General features: G+C 41.2%; 1 pseudogene; it reads right to left on the reverse strand.

Annotated features, from left to right (window-relative positions):
* Nucleotides 1-8,230: 8,230 nt before the first annotated feature.
* On the reverse strand, nt 8,231-8,905 carry LOC144702638 (LOB domain-containing protein 23 pseudogene; annotated as a pseudogene).
* Between the last annotated feature and the right edge of the window lie 13,306 nt (nt 8,906-22,211).

The following is a 22,211-nucleotide window of genomic DNA, read 5'->3' on the forward strand; positions in this document are numbered from 1 at the left end:
TCATACCCTTATATAGGGGGCATGATGTGCCCTTACCAAGGATACGATATCCCTTACAAAAACATACATACACGTAAAACTAATACAAAAAGGCAAAACAAGACGTCACGATACATGACAACACGACACACAATGGGTACCTGAACACGAACACGATAAAAATGACGAACATAACAAGCACGTGCCAACGAAAAACAAAATAGATAAACACGCGGACATGCTTTACTAGGGGTATTTGAACCTAGGTGTCTTCACCTCTGCCTTGGCATGCCGGTCTTGTTGGACACAAAGCGGCAGGGCAATCGATGATGATGATCATGACTCCAAAAATGTCTCTCATGAAGTACACTTCCTTGCTCCATGATAAACCTAGAGTTACTGATGCATTACTGACCTAAATGTCATTATGTCATGTCACCAATGTCCTCCATCCCATCTTGCTGGTCATCTTTCTGTCTTGTCTATTGGCTGTCATTCTAAGTCCCTCTTATTACAATAACACATATCCAAACAATGACATGGCTTTAATAGAGTACAAGCTTCTTGGATATCAAGGGGGTTTCCTTATTCTTGGTTGTAGGCTGATATTTTTAATGAATGTTTTTTACCATTATATTAAATTAAATATGACTTAAAATGGTTCAATCATGTGGTTAAAGAGTCAGGTACTTTCCATGGAATATAATATTGTTGTTAGGCCAATGCAGCTAGCTCCACCTAGGGTATTTAACACCTCAAAAGGCCAATAATTTTTTCTCCCTATGCAGTTGAAGTATTAAAATAATATCGGATGGTTATGTTCTTATTATTTGGCTTATTATTTTCATTTATTAGAAGGTTGATATCAATGAAAAAAAATACTACTGCCCAGACATTTGAAACATGCATGTGCTCAAAGACAGTGAAAGCAGTGTCCTCTTGGTTGGAAGTTCTTATGAAAAATTAAACCAGATAAAGAATTATAATGATAAAGAGGGTGTAGATATTCACATATACTTGGTACATATTAGGTATAACAGAGCGAAATATATTCTAATTAATATATGTAACATTAGATTGAAGATGCTTGATATTTGCAAAGATAAACATTATTTTTAAATTATCAACGGCAACACTGTTAGGAATGATGATGAAATAATGAGTAAAAGTGAGAAGTAACTAACAACACGCAATGCAAAATAGATTTTCTATCATAATAACAAAATAGTCTAAAGTACACATTATGAGGCAGAAATTTTAACCAGATAATATATTGATACTTATCACACCACACTATGACAATATGCATAATAAGGTGGAAGAAATTCAAGGGGAAGTAACTAACAACATGAACAATGGTACAATGTAATATGTGGATAAAATTGAAAGGATACATAGCTTGCAGCCAGTCTCACAATTTCTGTCTTGTTCAAAATTCATTCATACAAATGAAATACGTTATTATGCACCTATAGTACTGATAAGCCAAAAATAGGGGTAAATTTTATGCAATTTTAAACTCTTGTCGTTGTCAATTTTAGGTTATACAATGAAATTTATAAAAACTCTACTTAAGACGTGTAGTGATAAGTACGAGTGTCGTCCAAGGGAAGCTAGTAAGGAATCCAATTGATGTTATTCTTGAATAATTTGAACCCCTAATTAGAGTTAGTTTGATCTCCAATGAAGATCAAATCACCCTAATTAGATGAGGAATTTAGAAAGGGAGGTAGAAGAGATGGGATGAATAGAAGAAATAGGGAGCTCTAAATTGGCTTCTTTGATCCAAAGAAAAGGGTCCAAGGGGTCAATTAGAGAGGTTGAGAGGGAAATTTTGATTTAAGTTGGTTGGTTTTGTAGGTCTTATAATTTAGAAATAACTACACAATTAGATAATAAAAAAGGAAAGTTAATCTCCTAGAAATTGAAGTTTTTTTTATAGTTTTTAATGTGCCCTTGGAATAGCTAGGTAAATCTCTCATTCTTTCCTCTCAATCTTAGTAAGGGCTTGTACATTCCGCTGAAGCCTAGCGATTTAAAATTTTAGACCAAGCTCAAGAAGAATGAAGAAGAAATTTCACTAAAACTTCATCCAAAATACACTAAAAGTTCAAATACAAACAAGAAAAAGGTACCAGGTAGGTTGATCCAAGCTAGAGCTCCTCTCTGTCTTGCAGCTGTGATAGAGCACCATCAAGAATCACCCCCTCCTCTCGAATTTTGGCTTTTATACCTAGGTAAAATGGTAAAAATTACCATTTTACCTCTAATTAGTAATAAATTTTTATCCATCAATGTAGGCCTGATCGCAATGATCCAACTGTACAGATAGAAAGAGGGGATAAATACGAGCAAATCCATAAAAATCATCTCCATCGGACTTCTGGACCAAAAGATATGAATAAATGAATTTAAACCAATATTAGCCATTGGATTTAAATCCATTTATTAATATTGTTTTTTTAACCTGCGCGCTGAGGTGTCTTCCACTGATTGGCCGACGACTCTTCAATTTCTCCAGACAGGCGTGTCCTCATTGCGCCACGTACCCCCGGCAAAAATAAGAACAAAAGGAAATTTCAAACGTCGCGTTTTGAATACTTTTTGATATGCACGTACATGTGCGTTTCTTCATCACTCTCTCCACTCATGATTCACCACGTCACCGCCCATACACGTGCATTGTACGCGCTGTGCGGGCGGTGACTTTACCTCCCACTGCTAGTCCTCATTAAGCGCCGTCAGATTATCATCCGACCGCCACGCTGAGGCCACGTCGGTCGGTCGAAGACTTCCTTGCGTTTTTGTAAGAAGGTCCCTCCTAAAAACTGACATTGCTGTATGATGCCGCCCACAGGTAATTGCGTATATACCCTTTGCGCACTCTCTCTACTCTGGTTTTTCCCTAAAACATTAAAACAAATATTCAATCATTTGCAATAAAACCCTAGAAAAATTTAAATGACATCTTTACGTCTGCAACCACGGCCGAGAGCTGTTTTTGATGGCCTCATTGTAATTAAAATTTAAGAAAACCCTTCAAAGATAAAAAATAATGTAAACTCATTTTTCTCTTATAAATATATTTTTTTTTCTTAGAAAAAATGCATTTCTTCTTCAAATAAATCTCAGAAAAATCCTAGAAAATCCTAAATTCTAGAAAATTCTAGAAAAATCATGCATTCATCCCCGTATTGATAAATCTCAAAATTAAATATTAAAGATGCCATTTTCATTCAAAAATAATTATTTCAAGCTCAAATAAATCCCTTAAAATTAATAGAATTAACAGCAAATTAGGGAAAAATCAGAAATCACTTGAAAACTGTATTTTCCTGTAAATAGATGATAACAACCCCATTTTAAGCTCTTCAAATGCATAAAATTGTGCTAATAGCATGAGATAAAGACCGAATTGAGGGTTATCAAGTACTTCTCATGAACTCAAAGGACATGTCCAAGATTATAAGTGAGAGATGGTAAGATCAGTCTATGGTGATCACTCGTAAGCTGATTTTTTGTAATTAACTAAGTTCACTACTATTGTTGTTTGTAATACAATTTTACAATAATATTTACAATGAACCCTCTATATTTAGATGTAAATGATGAATAGTCAGGTTTCCACATGGAGACAGGATTCAGGGATTTAGTTCAACATATTTCAAATGGAGTTTAGTAAATTTAATCTTGATAAGATGTTATTTTCAGTGAAGATCATACTTCCAAGATTATGACCTCTATAAATTTCACTTATCAATTAAGGTTAGACCCCTAGAGATCATAGATTTTCACTTCATTGACCCTGATCCTCAAAAGAAGATATGGAATAAAAAATGTGGCAATAAAATGAGAGTACTTTATTATAATTTTTAAACAATAATGGTTGGTGAAAAATGTAGTGGTTTAGAGTAAATTAAAGAACATATAATCCATCTAATGTTTAGGCTATTCCTCCCTCTCATCATACAATTTGATCATTGGCTAACTTCCTCCTTGACTCAGGACATGGGATAGTACATTTTGCCCTAGCCAAGGTGATTTAGAAGCACAGAAATCAAGAACAATGAATAAATCAATTAAAAATAAAATAAATTTGAGGATGAAAGTTGATCCATGGAGAGCTCTCCTCTCAGTCCAGAGAGTAGCCAAGCATCCAAGAATGAAAAAGAGAGAAACAAATTAGGAACTTATACACAGGGTTTAGAATTCCCTTTTTACCCATAGGGTTCCTTAATTTTCTTTTGTTTGGGGCTCTCCTTGGCGATCCATCCATATGGATATATAGAGGACGAAATGAAGAACTAGCTCTCAACATTCGAGCTGAAACTGGTGGTTGGATCTTTCGATATCCAAGTTTTAATCTAGAGGAATCTAAGGTGTTTGATCCTATTGGCATTCTCTCTCTACATAAAATTTGCAGAAAAACCCCACCACTTTTTTTAAACTTTATTTTTGCATCGGTCTAAGGAATATTTGGATATATGCCCCTTCGCTTCTCAATCACATTCATTATATCACCTATCTCACCTGAAAATTGTAAAAATGCCTTTATTCTTCCAAAACAAGTTAAAATACCATAAACCTCAACGGCATTGGAGATTTAAGCTTCCAATAACTCCTGAGAGCAGTTTAGGACCCTTTTCTTCAAGTTGTCCACTCACTAATTTCAAGAACAATTCCAGAAAATCAGTGAAGATCGGGAAAGATTAAAGAATATACTAAAGACAACTTTATTTCAGTTCAAATATGATAACATGCAATTAGAATCATTTTAATGCGAAAATGCAATATGCCTCAAAGTAATACTATTAATTACACATTCACAATCACTTATCACTAAATATATATCATAAACATTGACATTCTGTATAAAATATTTGAAAAGTACACAATACGTCTACTCATGCGCTTATGATGAGGATATTTGATCTAGAAACCTTTATTGGGAGACACGAAGAAATAATGGGCGACCTCTGGGGAAAGATATGATATTTTTTGTCATAGAAAACATAGTTGTTTAAAGATGATAATTCATATTTTTACTGTATCTTGAATCATAACACTAATTTTTAATGAATACATTAAACAATGGAATATATGCAAGAGTGATAAGTAAATTAAAATCGTAGATAAAACAAAAAATATACCAAATAGCGACAAATAATTTAAAATAACAAATAATCTTATAAAACATGTAAGAGTGATAAATTATTTTTACAGCATTTGATCCGGAACTGCCATCTCCAAACTTATAACCTGAGAAAATAACCAAATAAATAAATTATAAAATATCTAATCATATCCTGTCCTTGCATTAATGAATAATTTTTTTTACAAAATAGTAAATATTAGATAGTATAGGATTTAGCTAATGATAAGTAAAAGTTTTCACTCAAGGAAGATTTATTTGGCTAATGATGATTATTTAAGTGGTAATTGGCTGATATACTTGATAAAATTAAGAAACCTGGTGAGATAAAAAGAATGCAAAATACAAGTAAGTGTAATAATTTATGTGTATAATTTTTTAAAAATAAAATAAAGTGGCATGCTCGGGGTTAATCATGTTAATATAAATTAGATAGGATGGATAGGTACTGATGTATATGCATACATGAATGGATGCTGAGAATATGACAGAGATGTAAGAATGAGATGACTTGCTATAGACCTTTCTATCCTTCCAGGACCAAGGTAATTTGCAACTATAGGGGAGTGCCACCACTTCCCTTGCGTTTCTAATTTTAATCAGCAGTAGAAAGGAATAAAACTGGATATATCTTAGAACTAGTTTTCTTTACTCGTTCTTCAAATGTAAGTGTAACTTAAATATAGTTACATGGACAGAGGGTATTTTAGATATTTCATGTTGTGGACGTACAGAGGAGATAGATACAGACAATGATGCCATGAAAATTTCAGCTGGAGACTTTGTTGGATCATCACATATCTTGTTTGAACTTTCTATTGTGCCAGCTGAAACTTTAGATTTATTGAAGATTCTACAATATATTTTTTGCATTTGACAAATGCTCTAATGCTTTGCAAGATTCTCTAAAGATTCCTCAATCTAGTTATTAGAGCCTAATAACTGTAGCTGCACATTGATGACACCCTAAATTTGGTATTTAATATAAGTAGTCGCCCTAAATTAGTTTTATGCATTTAAAGAGTTTAAAGTATGGTAGTTGTCATATATTTACATGTGATTAATGTTTCAAAGTAATTATGATTTTTCCCTAATTTTATGTTGATTTGTGAATTCTCTGGAATTCATTTAAGCTTGGAATAATTCTGTTCAAATGAAAATGGCAGGTTTAAAAACTAATTTTCTGTTAATTAATGTGGGGATGAATTAATGAAATTTCTAGATTTTTCTTGGAGTTTCATTGGATTATTTGATAATTTATTAGAGGAAGAAATGAATTTTTAAGTAGAAAAAGGATATATTTATAAGGAAAATGTGAGTCTTCAAGCAATTTCTAAAGTCCGATGGGCTTTTCTTAAATTTTTATTGCAGATGTACCCTTAAAACAACTCTTGATCATGGTTTCAAACAATTAAAATAGTTGCAGAGTTTAACTGGAATTGATCATAATTTTATTTAATAGTGTTCTAGGAAAAATGGATGAGAGAGAAAGCAAAAGGTACATAAACACAAATAGTTTTTGGGGACTTATCTGAAAAATTGCAGGAAATTCTCTCTCTAGGCGGTAAGTTCACCACATGTCCGATGCATACATAGAACGCCTACAGAGGATGATATGCCACCCTATGACCGGCTGAGAACAGTGCTAACGCACAGTACGTGCACAACACCATGGGTAAAATTGATTTTTTTATTTCTTTTATTTATAGGAGGGGGTACGTGGCGCACCAAGAGAGGAGGCACCAAATGAAATGGAAATTCCTCTGCCAATCAGCCATTGACACGTCATTTCGTGTATGAAAAAAATGAATTAAATAAATGAATATTGATCAAATGGCTATGATTGGTCAATTTTCAGTTCTTTGTAACTTATGATATTGAAGTCCGATTGAAATGATTATTTATGGATTTGCTCATTTTGAACTCCTCTTTCTATCTATACGTTAGATCATTTAGATCAAGCCTACATTGATGAATTAAAATAACTGATAAGGGGTAAAATGGTAATTGTTACCATTTAACATAAGTACAAAAGCCAAATTTTGAGAGGAGGCCATTATGGAGGTGGTTCTTTCACAACTGCAATACGGACAGGAGCTTCATCTTGGATCGACCCTGTTTGTTACTTTTTTCTTCATTGGATTTGATATTTAAGTGTAATTTTGATGATTTATTAGTTAATTTCTTCATCGTTCTTGTCAATCTTGGTCTGAACTTCTAGAGTGCTAGGCTTGAGCAAAATGTAGAAGCCCATATTGGGATTGTGAGGAGAGTTTGTGAGATTTACCTAGCTATTCCAAGTGCACCATAAAAAAATTACAAAAAAGTTTAATTTCTTGGAGATATTAAATTGCCGTTTATGATATAATAGTTAATACATTTTGAATTGCCAAAACCCCAAAAATAAACTAAATCTGAATCATATTTTCTTTTTATCCCCTCAAATTGACCCCTTTGATCCCTTTTGTTGGATCAAAGAAGCCAATCTAGAGCTCCTCACTTCTTAAATTCTTCCCATCCCTTCTACCCCCCGCTCGAAATTCTTCATTTAATTGGGATGATTTGATCTTCATTACAGAGTGAATTAACTTTAATTAGGGCCCAGCTATTCATGTAGATCACTAATTGAATTCCTTACTAGCTTCCCTTGGGCGACACATATACTTACCACTTTACATCTTAAGTTACGCTTTTATACATTTTATTGTATAAGCTAAAATCAATGACAAGGGATTAAAAGTTATGTAAAATTGACTCCTATTTTTGGCTTATCCAGGACACAGATGGATTGGTCTACAGGCACAACCACAGGGTTGGACATACCCGGCACTATGGTTTTGCCATTGTAAAAAAACGGCCCCGTTATTAAACATGAACTTGCGTGTGTTTTAAAGAAAATTAGAGAGAAAAAGAAACACACAGAGAGATAAAGATAAAAACAAGAGCAAGAAATAAATTAGAGAGAGAAATAGAAAAATAGAGGGACATACAATAATAAATAGACAGAGATACATATAAATAAAGAAAGCGAGAAAGAGAGAGAGCGAACAAGCCAGAGAGAGGTACTTGGGCGGTGTTTCAGAAGAGAAAGTGTAACATAACGTAACTATATCATTTTTCAAGAAACATCAGTCCATTTATTTTCATCACTCCCACGGATCAAGAAACGAATTCTTGACCGTCGTGCTTTGTGAAAACCACTGTACTTACTAAGAAAAACAGCAACTCCTACCTAACCCGGTTCTGAGAGAGTCGTCCAAGCGCTTGGACTAGATCAACCGAAGCTCATTTCAGACGACAGGTCGAAGCCAGGTTGAGCGCGGTGGAGCAATCGCCATTGTATCCGACTGCTTCCGTGAACGGTCGAAGATTGTCGGCAGCGATGTTGAGAGGAGAGGAGGAGTTACCTGCGCCGATAGCAGCGTTAATCTCGGCCTTAACAGTGGCAATCTTCTGTTGAATCTCTTCAAGGCGGTGTTGGAGCGTTGTCATCATGCCATTACAGCCGTTGACAGGATCCTGGAGTTGCAGTTGAGCTTCGTAGCAGAGGGACTCGACGGCAAAGCTACGTTTGCAAGGGGTGATGTTCTTCAGGATCTTGGCTACGTTCTTGGCGCCGTATACGCGGTGTACGCAGATGAACCTCTCCTTCTCTTGCGGCGGGAAGAACGGCGCAAACACGCACTCCGGTACGCACTTTTGACGCAAGTGCTGGCATGCAGCGCACGGCGAAGTCGACATTTTACAACCCTCTTTCTATCTTCACTTCTTGTATCCCTCGAAGGCCATCGCGGCTATATATAAAGTGTTACATCTTCTTTGTTTTCTCTCTTAATCCGTATCGCGGCGACGATACAGTCTGTTTTCAACTGTACAAAAACCCGACATTCTGCAAGACAACAACCTTCTTTCTATCTCCACTTCTTGTATCCTTCTAAGGCCATCGTGGATATTATATATACATAGTGTTTCATCTTCTTTGTTTTCATTCTTAATCCGTATCGCGGATATATTACATTCCATTTTCAATTGTACAAAAGCCCAAAATTCTACAAGACTAGAACGCTCTTTCTACCTTCACTTCTTGTATCCCTATTAGGCTATTGCGGCTATATATAGTGTTTCATCTTCTTTATTTTCTCTCTTAATCCGTATTGCGCCTAAGATACATTCTATCTTGGATTGTGCAAAAGCCCGACATTCTACACGACTAAAAGCCTCTTTCTACGTTCACTTCTTGTATCCCTCTAAGGCTATCGCCTATATATATATAGAGTTTCATCTTCTTTGTTTCTCTCTTAATCAGTATGGCGGCTATGATACATTCTATTTTTAAATTGTGCAAAAGCCCGACATTCTACAAGACTACAACCCTCCTTCTATCTCCACTTCTTGTATCCCTCTTAGGCCATCGCCACTATATATAGTGTTTCATCTTCTTTGTTTTCTCTCTTAACCCATATCGCGGTTACGATGCGTTCTATTTTCGATTGTACAAATGAATAACATTCTACAAAACTACAGCCCTCTTTCTACCTCCACTTGTATCCCACCAAGGCCGTCGCGGCTATATATATAGTGTTTCATCTTCTTTATTTTTTCTCTTAATAAGAATCCATCGCGGCTACGATACATTCTATTTTCAATCGTAGAAATTACCGACATTATTAGGCTTTGATATTTTGGACCGCGGACCCGTCGGACCAGACCAAACCGGGACCGAAGAAGACCGGACGGGGACTGGACTGAACTTCACGTAATGTTTAGGTCCATGACAAAAAACCCGAATGGACCGAACCCTGTCCCACGCACTACCTATCCACCTCCCCGTCGCCCTTCCCATCTCTCGCCCCAAGCGCTCATCGTCGCTGCTCTACGCACACAACGTCTCTGCCACCCCGGTGCTCCTCCGCCACCCCGCGTACTGGATCAGACCGGGACCGAACAAGACGGGACCGAGACGGGACCGAAACTGGACCGAACTTCAAGTTAAGTTTAGGTTCATGCCAGAAAACCGGACCGGACCGGGACCGTCAAACCCTAAACATTATACAAGACTACAACCGTCTTTCTATGTTAACTTCTTGTATCCCTCTAAGGCTATCGCGGTTAGGATTTGACATTTTGGACCGAGGACCAGTCGGACCAGACCAAACCGGGACCCCCGATCCACCATTATAGGGTCGACCGGCCGTTCGGACCAGATACGGTGCGATCGTCAAACCGGATCGGGACTGGATTAAAATAAATAAATAAAAAAATCCTGGTCCCCCCTCCACTGATCGTGTTCCCCTGCACGGTCGCATCCCTAGTACTCCCCCCCCTCTCTCTCCCTCGCTCTATCGTTCTCTCTCGCACACACACTCTCTCTCTCTCTCTCTCTCGCATTCTCTCTCTCGCGCTCTCTCTCTCTCACAACTCGTGGGGTTTGCCAGGCTTCGTGATCCAGTGCAGGCGACCGATGACGGTGATGGTGACCTCTTGACCCTCGTGAGAGCGGCGGAGTCTATGGCGTCGAATGGATTAAATCTGTCGGTGCTCTCACATAATGTGCGGGCTTGGCCCGTACATAAGGAAAACGCTCGATGGACGCTCTTGTGTCCATTTACTCTCTCACCTGCTCTAACTCAGCGCGATGGAGTGCAATCAGAGGGCATACGACAAATATGATTAACAGGCGATTTAGAGGAGGGAGGTACCTCTTGGCGACATCGTTCTAGCGTCGCACGCCTGTCAATGCAATGTTACTGATGAGCGAGGTCAGTGGAGCGGGGTCCATGATGGCACGACATCGCTCGAGTGGCGGCGTGGCACACCTCACGAGGAGTGACACAGAACGGCGGTGGCGCAGGTCGGTCAAGGGTGGCCGAGGGCAACCGAGGGCCGCCAAGGGGGGTCAAGGGCGGCGGAGGGTGGCCGATGGCACCCGAGGGCGGCTGATAGCGGCCGCTAGCAGCCGACGGCAGCTGATAGGGGCCGACGATGGCCAAGGGAGGTGGAAGGCGGCTGTGGCGGCTGAGGGTGGCAGCAAGGGTGCCGTGGCGACGACCGAGGTCAACCGAGGACAATCGAGAGTGGCTGAGGTCAGCCGAGGGCAGCCGAGGTGGTTGAGGGCGGCCAAGGGAGATCGATGATGTACGAGGGCGACCAATGACGATAGAGGCACGTGAGGCACCGAAGGCGGCCGAGGGCGATGGCGGCCAAAGCGGCTGAGGCTATAGAGTGGCCGAGGCAATCGGGCCGGCCAGAGGTCGAGGCGACCTAAGTGACCGGCTTGAGGCGGCCGGGGAAGCCAGCAACCAAGGCGGATGAGGTGCTAGGGTGGCTCGAGGCGGTCGCAGTGGTTAGCGACCAAGGTTGGGTGCCCCGGCCGAGGGCAACTAAGGCGCCCTAGGGTGACCAAGGGCGACCGATGCGCCCTAGAGCTGGTGAGGCCAGCCGAGGCTGGCCGAGACACCAAGTGTAGCTGGGGGGGTTGAAGCGGCCGGGGCAGCCATGGCGGTTGGGGCGCCCGGGGTGGTGGGGGGCAGTGGAGGTGGTGGCGGCCTCCGATTTGGCGGAGGGCGGCGGAGACCCAATGGCGTCGGAGTGGTGGCCAGATCTCGATTGGTTGGGCAGCACTAGCAGAGGGCAAAGGCGTAGGCATGGCTAGGGTTCCGGAGGTGGAAGCGCGGCAGAATGGGATTCTAGGTGGAAGGGGGTTGGTGGAATGGGGAACGGTAGACGACTATCGGCCCCATTCCCGTTCTGTCCTCTTTCACTCTCTATTTTTTTTTTGTCCTTTTTTCCTCTATTTTTCCGTCTTCCTCTCACAAGAGGGAGAAACAAGGATACCTTTCTTTCCAAAAATCCAAATTTTCTTCTTTTTAGGACGCCCTCTCCTTCCCTTATGTAGGGAGGGTGATGGGCCCTAAGGAGGGACAAAAAGAGAGTGACCCATTAGGAAAGGGCCCCCCTCTTAAGACCACTAAGACAGATGTCTTAAAACAAAACAAAAGGGAAGAGGGTTCGAAGGGGAAATGGCAAAATGAAAAGGGCCTTTGGGACGATAATGGCCTGAGAAAATTAAAACTATCTAGATACATTCGCCCTTGGCTTAGCGGGCCAATTTGGCGGGGCTCGAGCCGGCGGGTGTCACTGACGATGGTGGGAGCTTTGGCATCATCCTTAATGGAGGGGGTCTCTCGTGCTCCATCAATATTCTCGGGGTGAGAAGAACTCGGCTCCGAAAAGTTGAGGTCGTAGGTGGCACCTGCTGATGGCGAGTCGTGCCAGTGCTGTGAGTTGTATTGGGGTTGTCATGTAGGGTTTGCACACGTGCGCTTCCAATCCCTGCATCGAAAGCCTTCACGAGGCCTCATCCCCTGCATGATTAACTATCCTTTGTTCTACACCCTTGATTGACTTGTGCCAATCAGGTGATAGTACTGGGGGGCAGTCGCGACAAACGCCATCACATTGAGTGGGTCTAGAGAGGTCGGGTCAGAGGAGAGAAAGGGGTATCAGTACGGAACCAGGTCTGCGATAGTACATGTGGAGGGAATCCTCCACAAGGGAGGAATATTGGCGATGTAGGCAAGATCACCCACTTGGTGGAGGATAGAGGACGGGCCGGCGCTATGAACACGTAGCTTTGTTGCCGTCCCGGGAGAATAGCTCTCAGGTCTAAGTCTCACCACCAAAAGGTATCCTACATCAAACACTCAGAACCGGCGATGTGAGTCAGCAGCCTGCATGTACGATGCAATGAGACTCGTGATCCTAGCATGAAGATGCTCATGTAATGATAAGACATGCAAGGCAGACACATAACCATGACGTTCTACATGTGCTACTATGGTAGGTTGACGAGGAACATGGCCAATGGTGATCTTAGAAGGACTCAACCTAGTGGGGTGATCCACCGAGGAGTATGGTGCTCGAGTATTGTTCGGGGGATGGCACATGGATCGTGACACAAACACGTCGTACCATCCATCTCTGGGGTGATGAGTGTAGGGGTCATCTTGGGACTCCAACTCTCATGAATGAGTCTGAGTAGGACGACACGTCCTTGCTCTAGGCGAGTTGCATAGGCTACTCGGTGAGTGGAGCATTCGGCCAAGCATGGTGGGGCGTCGTCGATATCACGTCCCGGCTCTCGGGGGGTGCAGGATGGCAGACAACCATTTGCCCGACCGTTTCGGTCAGGGCACTCATCGCTGTAGAGTTCATGGTGTAAGGGTACCACAAGATCCGTTGTTTCCAGGGCACGAACGAACACACATTTGTTTGCCCGGTGACGGAAACGCCGTGGTGATGTAACCACGATTGATTCCATCAGAAGTAGGAGTTGCTACTTGGCTCACGGTCGGTGAACTCCTTTGGCTTCCTCGACCATTCGAAGATGGAGACATCAGCTTGGACGCTCTTCTGGATCCGAGCTCGATGCTCTTCGCATCGACGCTTGTATTCATCCAAGTGCAGACCGCGCATTGAGTAATCTTCAATACGGTGACCGATGGGTCATAGAGGCGGGGTCGGGTAGTGCTAGTAGTCAACCCATCTTCGGGATTGACCGTAGGGTGGGGCGCAGATGTCGGGTATCTTTCTTGCCAGGTGTTGAGGAACCTTGGCGGGTTCATCGTACCGGTGGTCTCGAGGTAGGACGTAATCGTCTTGGCGAGCCAAAGGATCATCCTCGAATCTGCGATCATGGTCGGCTCGTTGATCCCGAAGATCTCGGGTATGTATGTCTTGGGGAACGTGTGCGGGATATCGGTCAGGATGGAGGCATCTTTGGGCCTCGTCTTACCACCTCTCCGCATCCACTACGCTATCATCGTGGGGGTTCTGAAGGTGCTTACATGGTCACACGACCCGTGGGGGGTCACGAGCTTGGTCCGGTGCCATGGCCACAGGGGCAGCAATGGGTGCTAGCGGTACACTAAGTTGGGCTACCAGTCGCTCCAATCTATCACGACTTTGGTCAGGTCTTCTCGGGGTCGAAAAGGCTACTATGTGCTTCTTTGACTGTGTCCTACTCCACGACTTTGGGTAGTAGGAACCCAACGTGCGGGTTCATTCATGGGATCATTTCCCTGGGAGTGATAACTCATCGTCACCCTTTCCTAGTCATCATTGGGAGATGCGGTCCCCAGTGACTGTGAGGAATTGCGCCGGAATCGTGCTCGTCCCTAGAGAATGCGGGTGTGGCCACCGGATGATCCGTTGACACCCCTAGCAATGGGTGCAGTCCGTGCGGGCGCCAAAGGAGGAAGTGGCGTACCACCTTCGGGCATTGGAGGACGGTATGCGAGGTGGCGCATCGGGCTGCCTCTCTCGGCTGGCAACGAGTCATATCGTTGCGTGGAGGACAACCCCTTGGTTGCATCTGTCTTCTAGATCTTGTCTCAACGGCCATGGCTAATCCTCGGGGAATCGTAGATGCGTTATGGAAACGATCAAATGCAGATGCGTTATGGAGCGGGGTGTCATGCCCCATCAGGGGCCTCGCTATCACACACGCCACCCCAACCTCTAGGTGATCATACATGCCACAGCACCTGTGTTGACACTTTTTGCTTGGTCTGCTCGGATGCTGTTGTGGTTGGCTCCCCAAGTCGGGTGCAGGACGCCCAGCGCTACGCACGGGGATGCCATATGCCCCTTGTTGGGTTCTGAAGGACTTGATATGTATTATTATTCTTCAGCGAAAGACTTGAACGGAATAAAAATGTCATTGATAAAACTATGAAACGAAATACCTTTGTGCGGATTGATAACACCCTAATTTCGGTCTCTATTTCATGTTATTAGCATGATTTATGCATTTAAAAGGCTTAAAATTGGGTTGTTATCATATATTTACACGAAAATAATGCTTCCAAGTAATTTCTGATTTTTCCCTAATTTTCTGTTAAGTATATGAACTTGTAAGGATTTATTGAAGCTCGAAATAATTATTTTTGGATGAAAATGGCGCATTAAAAAGTTTATTTCGACATTTATCAACATGGGAATTAATCAGGGAATTTTCTAGAATTTTCTAGAATTTTTTACGAATTTTTAGGAATTTTCTGGGATTTATTTCAAGAAGAAATGCATTTATTCTATTAAAAAAGGGCATATTTATAAGAGAAAAAAATGTATTTATGCAATTTCTAGACTTTTCGGGGCCTTTTTGCAACGTTTCGTTGCAAAAAGACCCTGGAAACAGCTCTCGGTCGCCAAGGCAGGCGTAAAGATCCAATTTAAAATCATTCAGGGTTTATTTGCAATTGCATTATTAATTTTAGAGAAAATCGGAGGAGAGAGAGTGCCGAAAGGGCATATACACGAATATTTTTGGGCGGCGTTCGTTTACAATTGCTTGTTTTATTAAGGGCTTTCTTGAGAAAAAACGCAAAGAGCCTCCCGCCTTGTCGACGTGGCGCAACTTTAGCCGTTGGATAAAAATCCAACGGCGATCGCACATGTGTATGTGGCAGGAGGTAAGTTCACCGCCCGTGCAGCGCGTACAATGCGCGTGCACGGGCGGTGACGTGGCGACACACAAGTAGGCAAAGGAACGAAAAAACACACGTGTGCGTGCGTATCAAAACGTACGCAAAATGCGCACTAACAAAAATTTAATTGTTTTTTTACTCTCTCGTCAGGGGTATGGGGCGCGATGAGAGAGTGCCCGCCAAAGGAGTTGAAACGCCGCAGCCAATGGGAAGTCGACACGTCATTGCGTGTATTAATAAATAAATCAATTTTAAATCCAATGGACTAAATTGGTTTAAAATTGATTTATTAATAACTTTTGATCCTGATGTCCGATTGAGATGATTTTTTATGAAATTGCTCGTCTTGATCCCCTCTTTCTATCTGTATGGTTGGATAATTCAGATCTAGCCTACATTGATAGATAAAAATTATTTACTAAACGGGGGTAAAATGGTGATTTTCACCTTGTGACCTAGGTATAAAAGCTGAATTTCGAGAGGAGGGGCTCATTCTGGAGGGCACTTCATCACAGCTGCAAGACAAAGAGGAGTCCCAGCCTGGATCAACAGTTTTGGAATTTTTTTCTTTCATTGTATTCAAACTTTTGTGCATTTTGAATGAAGTAGGTTAAGTTGTTTGTTTCTTCATCTCCATTCTAGTCTGAACTTCTAAATCGCTTGGCTTGAGCGGCATGTACAAGCCCTGATTAGGATTGAGAGGAGAAATTGAGAAATTTTACCTGGGCATTCAATTGCAGTACAAAAAAAATTATAAAAAATTTTAGTTTTAATTCTTAGAATTCTCAATTTCCCCATTTTAGTTCTGAATTATCAATCTGCAAAAATCAACCCAACTCATTTTAAGAACCCTCTTTCAACCTCTCTAAATGACTTCTTGGATCCTTTAATTAGGATCAAAGAAGGAAATTTAGAGCCCTTAATTCTTCTAGTCTTCTCATCTCTTCTATCCCCCTCTCTAAATTCTCACTTAATTAGGGTGACTTGATCCTCATTGAAGATCAAATTCACTCTAATTAGGATCTAAAACACAAAAAAATAAAATCAAATTGAAATTCCTACTTGCCTCCCTTGGACGACACTCATACTTATCACTATACATATTAAGTAGAGTTTTATAAATTTTATTGCATAAGCCAAAAATTCACAACGACAAGGGCTAAAAAACTCGCGTAATTTTCACCCCTATTTTCGGCTTATCACGGATCACATGTGTGATTTCTTGAATCTCGGAGTGAGACAAGTGAAACTGCTCAAGCGTGCAGCAGTAGGACAGATCCACGCGATTCTTGGCACGTCAAATATTATCCTTCTCGATGATGAGCCCCGTTCTACTTCCATCATTGTAATTTGCCACTCCGATCGCATCGGGCATGGCGAGGGGTGTTGGAAGAGGGGAGAAGGGGAAAGCTCTAAACAATTTGGGCATAAGTGAATTTTTTTCTAGGCCTTCCCTTATTAATACTAAGTGGGTATCTTTCATGAAAACCCCCAAAACGTAAGTATATATTGCGACGTCCAAAAGACCATTTACGTGTGACCCTCTAAGCCCATGTATCAATCTAGTTAACGACTCCAATGGCCCTATAACCTTTATTGGCCTTCCAAGTCAATGAACTATATCATCATATGGATTAAATAATGTTGGATCGATTTAACCAAATCGATAGGTTGAGACTCTAACACGTGGGGTGCCAAGCTACACCTCGTGTCCTAGAAGATACAAAGGAGTGTATATTGACTCACTCATGGAACCTGTTTGTCATCGGTTACCGTGTATGCATAATCCCTCATTCACTTGACGCTCCTTGGACGACTTAGGATGTGGTAAACTTTCAAACCTTAATCGGTCATCTGAGTTAGTAGTGATGCATTCAGAAATCATCAGATAAATTTTCTCTGATATTTTACTACCTTGGCCAAGGACTTCATCGCATCGTCTTCCTGGAGTTGTCAGCTCTTATAACGAGGGTGGACAATCCCATCTTGGCCACTCAATTGTATTCGTAAACTTCTTAATATACGGAACTATGAGCGTTTGGAATCCCATGACTAGAGATGCGTTGGCCATAGTCAAAGTACAACCGTCCGTCCACAAGACGCCTTTGGTGTCTCAGGTCTAACAACCACTTACACAACACAAACGTGAATCAACTTGATTGACAGTGTGGTACAATACCATTCAAGGATTCGTATGGATCAATTCAGTGAACCCTTTCCCCTAAAGAACACCCACTATCTATCCTTAGTGTCTCCACACTAATGGCTACGGGGCTTGCCATACTCGTCATATGAGTGAGGCTAGATAGTTCTATTGTATCCGGATACTTCGTTGTCCTTCTCGCATATCCTTTTAATAGGAATGTTTAGAACACATGCTTAAAGAATAGTGATCTCCATATTACAATCTCATCATAATTCTCTATGTCTAATCATGTGTTCATGTACTTCATTATAAGCATCACAATTGCACTATAATGGATATGTTGTATCGGTGAACATAGAACAAGATGTGGAATGTCTGATTGGCTTGCCTGCACATATATTTCCATCAACCCCAAGCCATCTCAGTGCTTACTGCGCATCACTAGTCTTAGTCTCCTGGCAAGATGTATCATGTCCCGCGACCTGTACACACGATGCGCATGATGCCGTCACTGCCACTGCGCGGCTTCATGCACAACCTCGCGCGGTACCCTATGACACTACTGCTTGACGTGCGCGTCCTGGGCCCTGCGTGGTGCTTGGCCCTCTCGCACAGCTTTTGGTGCCTGCGCAAGGCGTTGGCGCAAGCGCACGACACTTGGCACTGGCGTGTGGTGCTTCATGCCCGTGCACACTCTCTTGTCAGCCCACATGCCCAGCATGTATGAACCTCACCTGATCCGTCCTGCCCAACGCACCATCGATAGTGTATCACCACAATGGGGACGATGGCCTTAAAGATCAGGTTGGGCGTCACTACTCTTAGTGCGTTGTAGCACTAAATAGAACTCATTCATTACTGATCGTGAGTCCAATGCGAACACACCTTCCCAATAAGCATGAAGGCCTCTAGGCAGGGAATGCGCCTTTGTTAGGGGCCTAAAAACCAGGCTTAGCAGATTTTCTTCTTCTCCTTTTTTGAACATTCAGATTCAAAATGCCTGAATTTCATGTCATCATAACTTGGGTTCGATGGTCCGGTTTTGGTCCGTTCTTGTAAGGTCTCAATATGGTATGGACCACTCTATCCGGTGGGGTTAAGTTGACTAGTCAATATCAAAGTAAAAGTAGAAAATTTACTTTGATGCTTATCTTCAATATCCAATTGTTAATGCTTTGAGGTTATTTTTTTTAGGACTATGCCTTGAACTTAACCACCCAATGTCATTCGCCACTATGGTGTATGTGCTTTATAAAGCTGCCTAACGAGGCTTAAGGGGGCTAGGCAATCGTGCTTCACCATGGCAATTATTAATTTTTTTATCAAATAAATATATGTTACACAATTTAATCATTTTTTGGGGAAAAGACGACATTATAGGATGACAATGAAAGCAAAAATAGTGTTAATAACATTAAGAATTCACTTGGAAACGTTTATCATATGCTTCTAGGCATTTTCTATTTCAGATGCAACTCCACCATAACTATTTCATTACGATTGGCACTTATGGTGTCAGTTGGGCATGGAAAATACAAATCATATTGTCAAGGACACTTCTCCAGATAAAGCCTTACCCAATTGTGATATTATGAAAGTTGTTTTAGAGTCATATGTAAACACGGGATCTACTATTTGATAGTTGTATCGACCATTAGCCAACCAATTGCATTATCCAATTCATGCATTGGAGAACCTCTGTGAAGCCATCACGGGATTAGCCTTTAGCACTGAACATACAATGTGCCTACCGGGTACATGTATTGCGACGATGGAAAATTGGTAGTTAATACGTACTAGAGATGAAATACAAACTGGTAATCCAGAACAAGGCTTGCGTTGATCAATGAATATGACAAGTATTTCATCGTCAATAGTGTTCGTCAGCATATTGACTTATTTTCCAACTCATCAACATGAAATAAAGAAATAAATATGTAAGCTGCACCTAATATGATTGTAAAATGATCTAACATATCGAATGAACTGATGACATCACGCAAATGACGTAAAATGCAATATTAAAATCTAGTGGAGCAGGTGTGAATGATAACATCAATGAACGTTTCATTTGTTATTATGATTTTGGTCTATGCCATTTACCATGGATTTGATATTCCTCAACGGAGGAAGAGTCATTAATGCCCTTTGGTTGATCGTTTCTTAATGCTCTGTCGAGGTCCATTGCACTCAGATAAAGCGTCACAAATTCCTTTCACTTCATAAAATTAGAGCCATTAAGCATCGGAATGAAATTTAGATTCTTGCAAATATTCTAACTGAATTTGAGCCTAACTAATGAATTAAAATACTCACATTATAAGAAAAATGACTAGGCATAATACAAAAAACAATGATATTTCCCATCTGAAAAAGTCTAGTACAACATCACAACTCGTCCTTGGATGATATAATGTATTGTATGGGTTCCTCTGGGCACAATATTCAATTTTAACAGTAAAAGTGACGCTCAAAGAGCCGTCCATTGGGCTGACTCAATGGGATCATTTGAAAATAATAATCATCAAATTCACTACTACTGATAAGAGTGTTATTTGACAAGATAATCACCCAAGATAATCAAATTCGCTACTACTGAGAAGAATGAAAATAGAGGCCATATATTGGGACTTTAGATGACTGGTGTATTTGACCTGAGTAAGTAGTTCATAAAAGTAAACTAAAGTAAACTCCCCCCTCTTTCTTTTTTATTTTTAATTTCACGCGTGTTGCTTTGAGCGACTGCTCACTTCTACAGCTTGTCAAATTGACTGGGCCAAAAGGTCGGTTAATGCTAGCATTCTAGGCTTTGCCCGTCCCGATGCCGGTGTCGGATGCCGGTATCGGGACAGATGCTGTATTGGATATCGGAAATGAAATTTATGATATCCTTTTTCTATGATATCCGGATACCGGATATCGGTTTCTACAGTGCCGGTATCCGATACCGGTATCCGTCCCGATATCGGCATCTGTCTCCATCTCAAGGGGACGGATGAGGGTACCGGATATTTCGATATCCACATCGAATTATATTAAATATGATATTATTTATCAGATATCTCGCATTTCACATAGATAATGTGGGCACGGGAGTACAGAAGAGCTTTCTATTTAATCACTCATCTCATTTGTTATATACAGGCGAGTATTTTTAATTTCTTCCATATGGGATAGAAGGATTCGGGTTTTGTGTTAATCTCGGAATCCCTTTACGCCATATGGAAGGAAATAGAAATATTTGTCTCTAGTTATTGTACGGCGTACTCATTAAATAAAAAATTAATTTATATGTATAATGCCCTTAAAATATAGCGATAATTGATACAGATATTATTTTAACATTAAAAATTTATCGGCCTCATTTTCTAATATCTTCCATGTGGGATAACGGGATTCTGAGTTTGCTTTCAACTTCGAATCCTCTTATCCCATATCGAAGAAAATAAAAAGTTTAAACTCTATATAGTAAGTGAGATTCAAATAAAATAAAACCATTTGATCCGGATACCGGTTCCGATATCTGGATATCGAAAACCGATATCCGGCATCCGGTATCAGTCTCCGACATCGGGATACCAGAAAACCGATATCCGGTATCCGATACCCTATTTTTCTTCACCCCCCTCCCCCCCGCCCCCGATATCTGATACCGATATCCGTCTACCCCATCCAAGACGGATATCGACCGATATCCGATATCGGATATCTTGCACCGTCCCATTTTTGCTCGGATATCGGATATCGGTTGTCCGATACTGGATATCAGACGGATATTGGTTGGGCAATCCCTATACCATTCACCACCATTTCTGCTTCTTCGGGTGACCGGTGACGATTGCGAAAACCGTAGCCTTGTCATGCAACTTCGCAGTGAAGCTTCACCTCCGTCCTGTTGTCATCGGCCTTCGGCCGGTCGCGTCGCCGTGGGCGTTCCAGACAGAATGCCACCTTCATGGCATGCTTCAAACTCGTGATTCATCTTTAATACCCAAGTATTTAGAAAGCATGGAAGCCGGTAATCGTTCACCCTTCTGAATATTTAAAAGCCTGCAGTTGTCATCTGACCGCCACAAATCCGAAAGACAATTTCAATCTAAATAATTGGAAAATAATATAAGAGACTGGGATTTCAATCTAAATATTTGAAAAATCACATAAGAAAACCACCTATTACGGTTATGTAACTGGCCCAGTTTATACACGTATATGGAATCACATAAAAAAAGATTGCTGACTTTATCCCCTCCTAATAAAACCACGTCACATGGAATAAATAATTCAATAATAATGATTTATATACTAGAGATTGTGTGTAAGCCCACATTGAAATCCAACAAGGGCTGTTCAAGTGGACCAGAAACAAGAACACCGACAAAAAAACAAGAATAGTTCTCCGCCCCTGCATCTTATCCCTCTCCTTGGTTAGTGATACTGCGGACGGTCT

The sequence above is a fragment of the Wolffia australiana genome, chromosome 4 (genome assembly GCF_029677425.1).
Source record: "Wolffia australiana isolate 7733 chromosome 4, ASM2967742v1".
NCBI lineage: Eukaryota > Viridiplantae > Streptophyta > Magnoliopsida > Alismatales > Araceae > Wolffia > Wolffia australiana.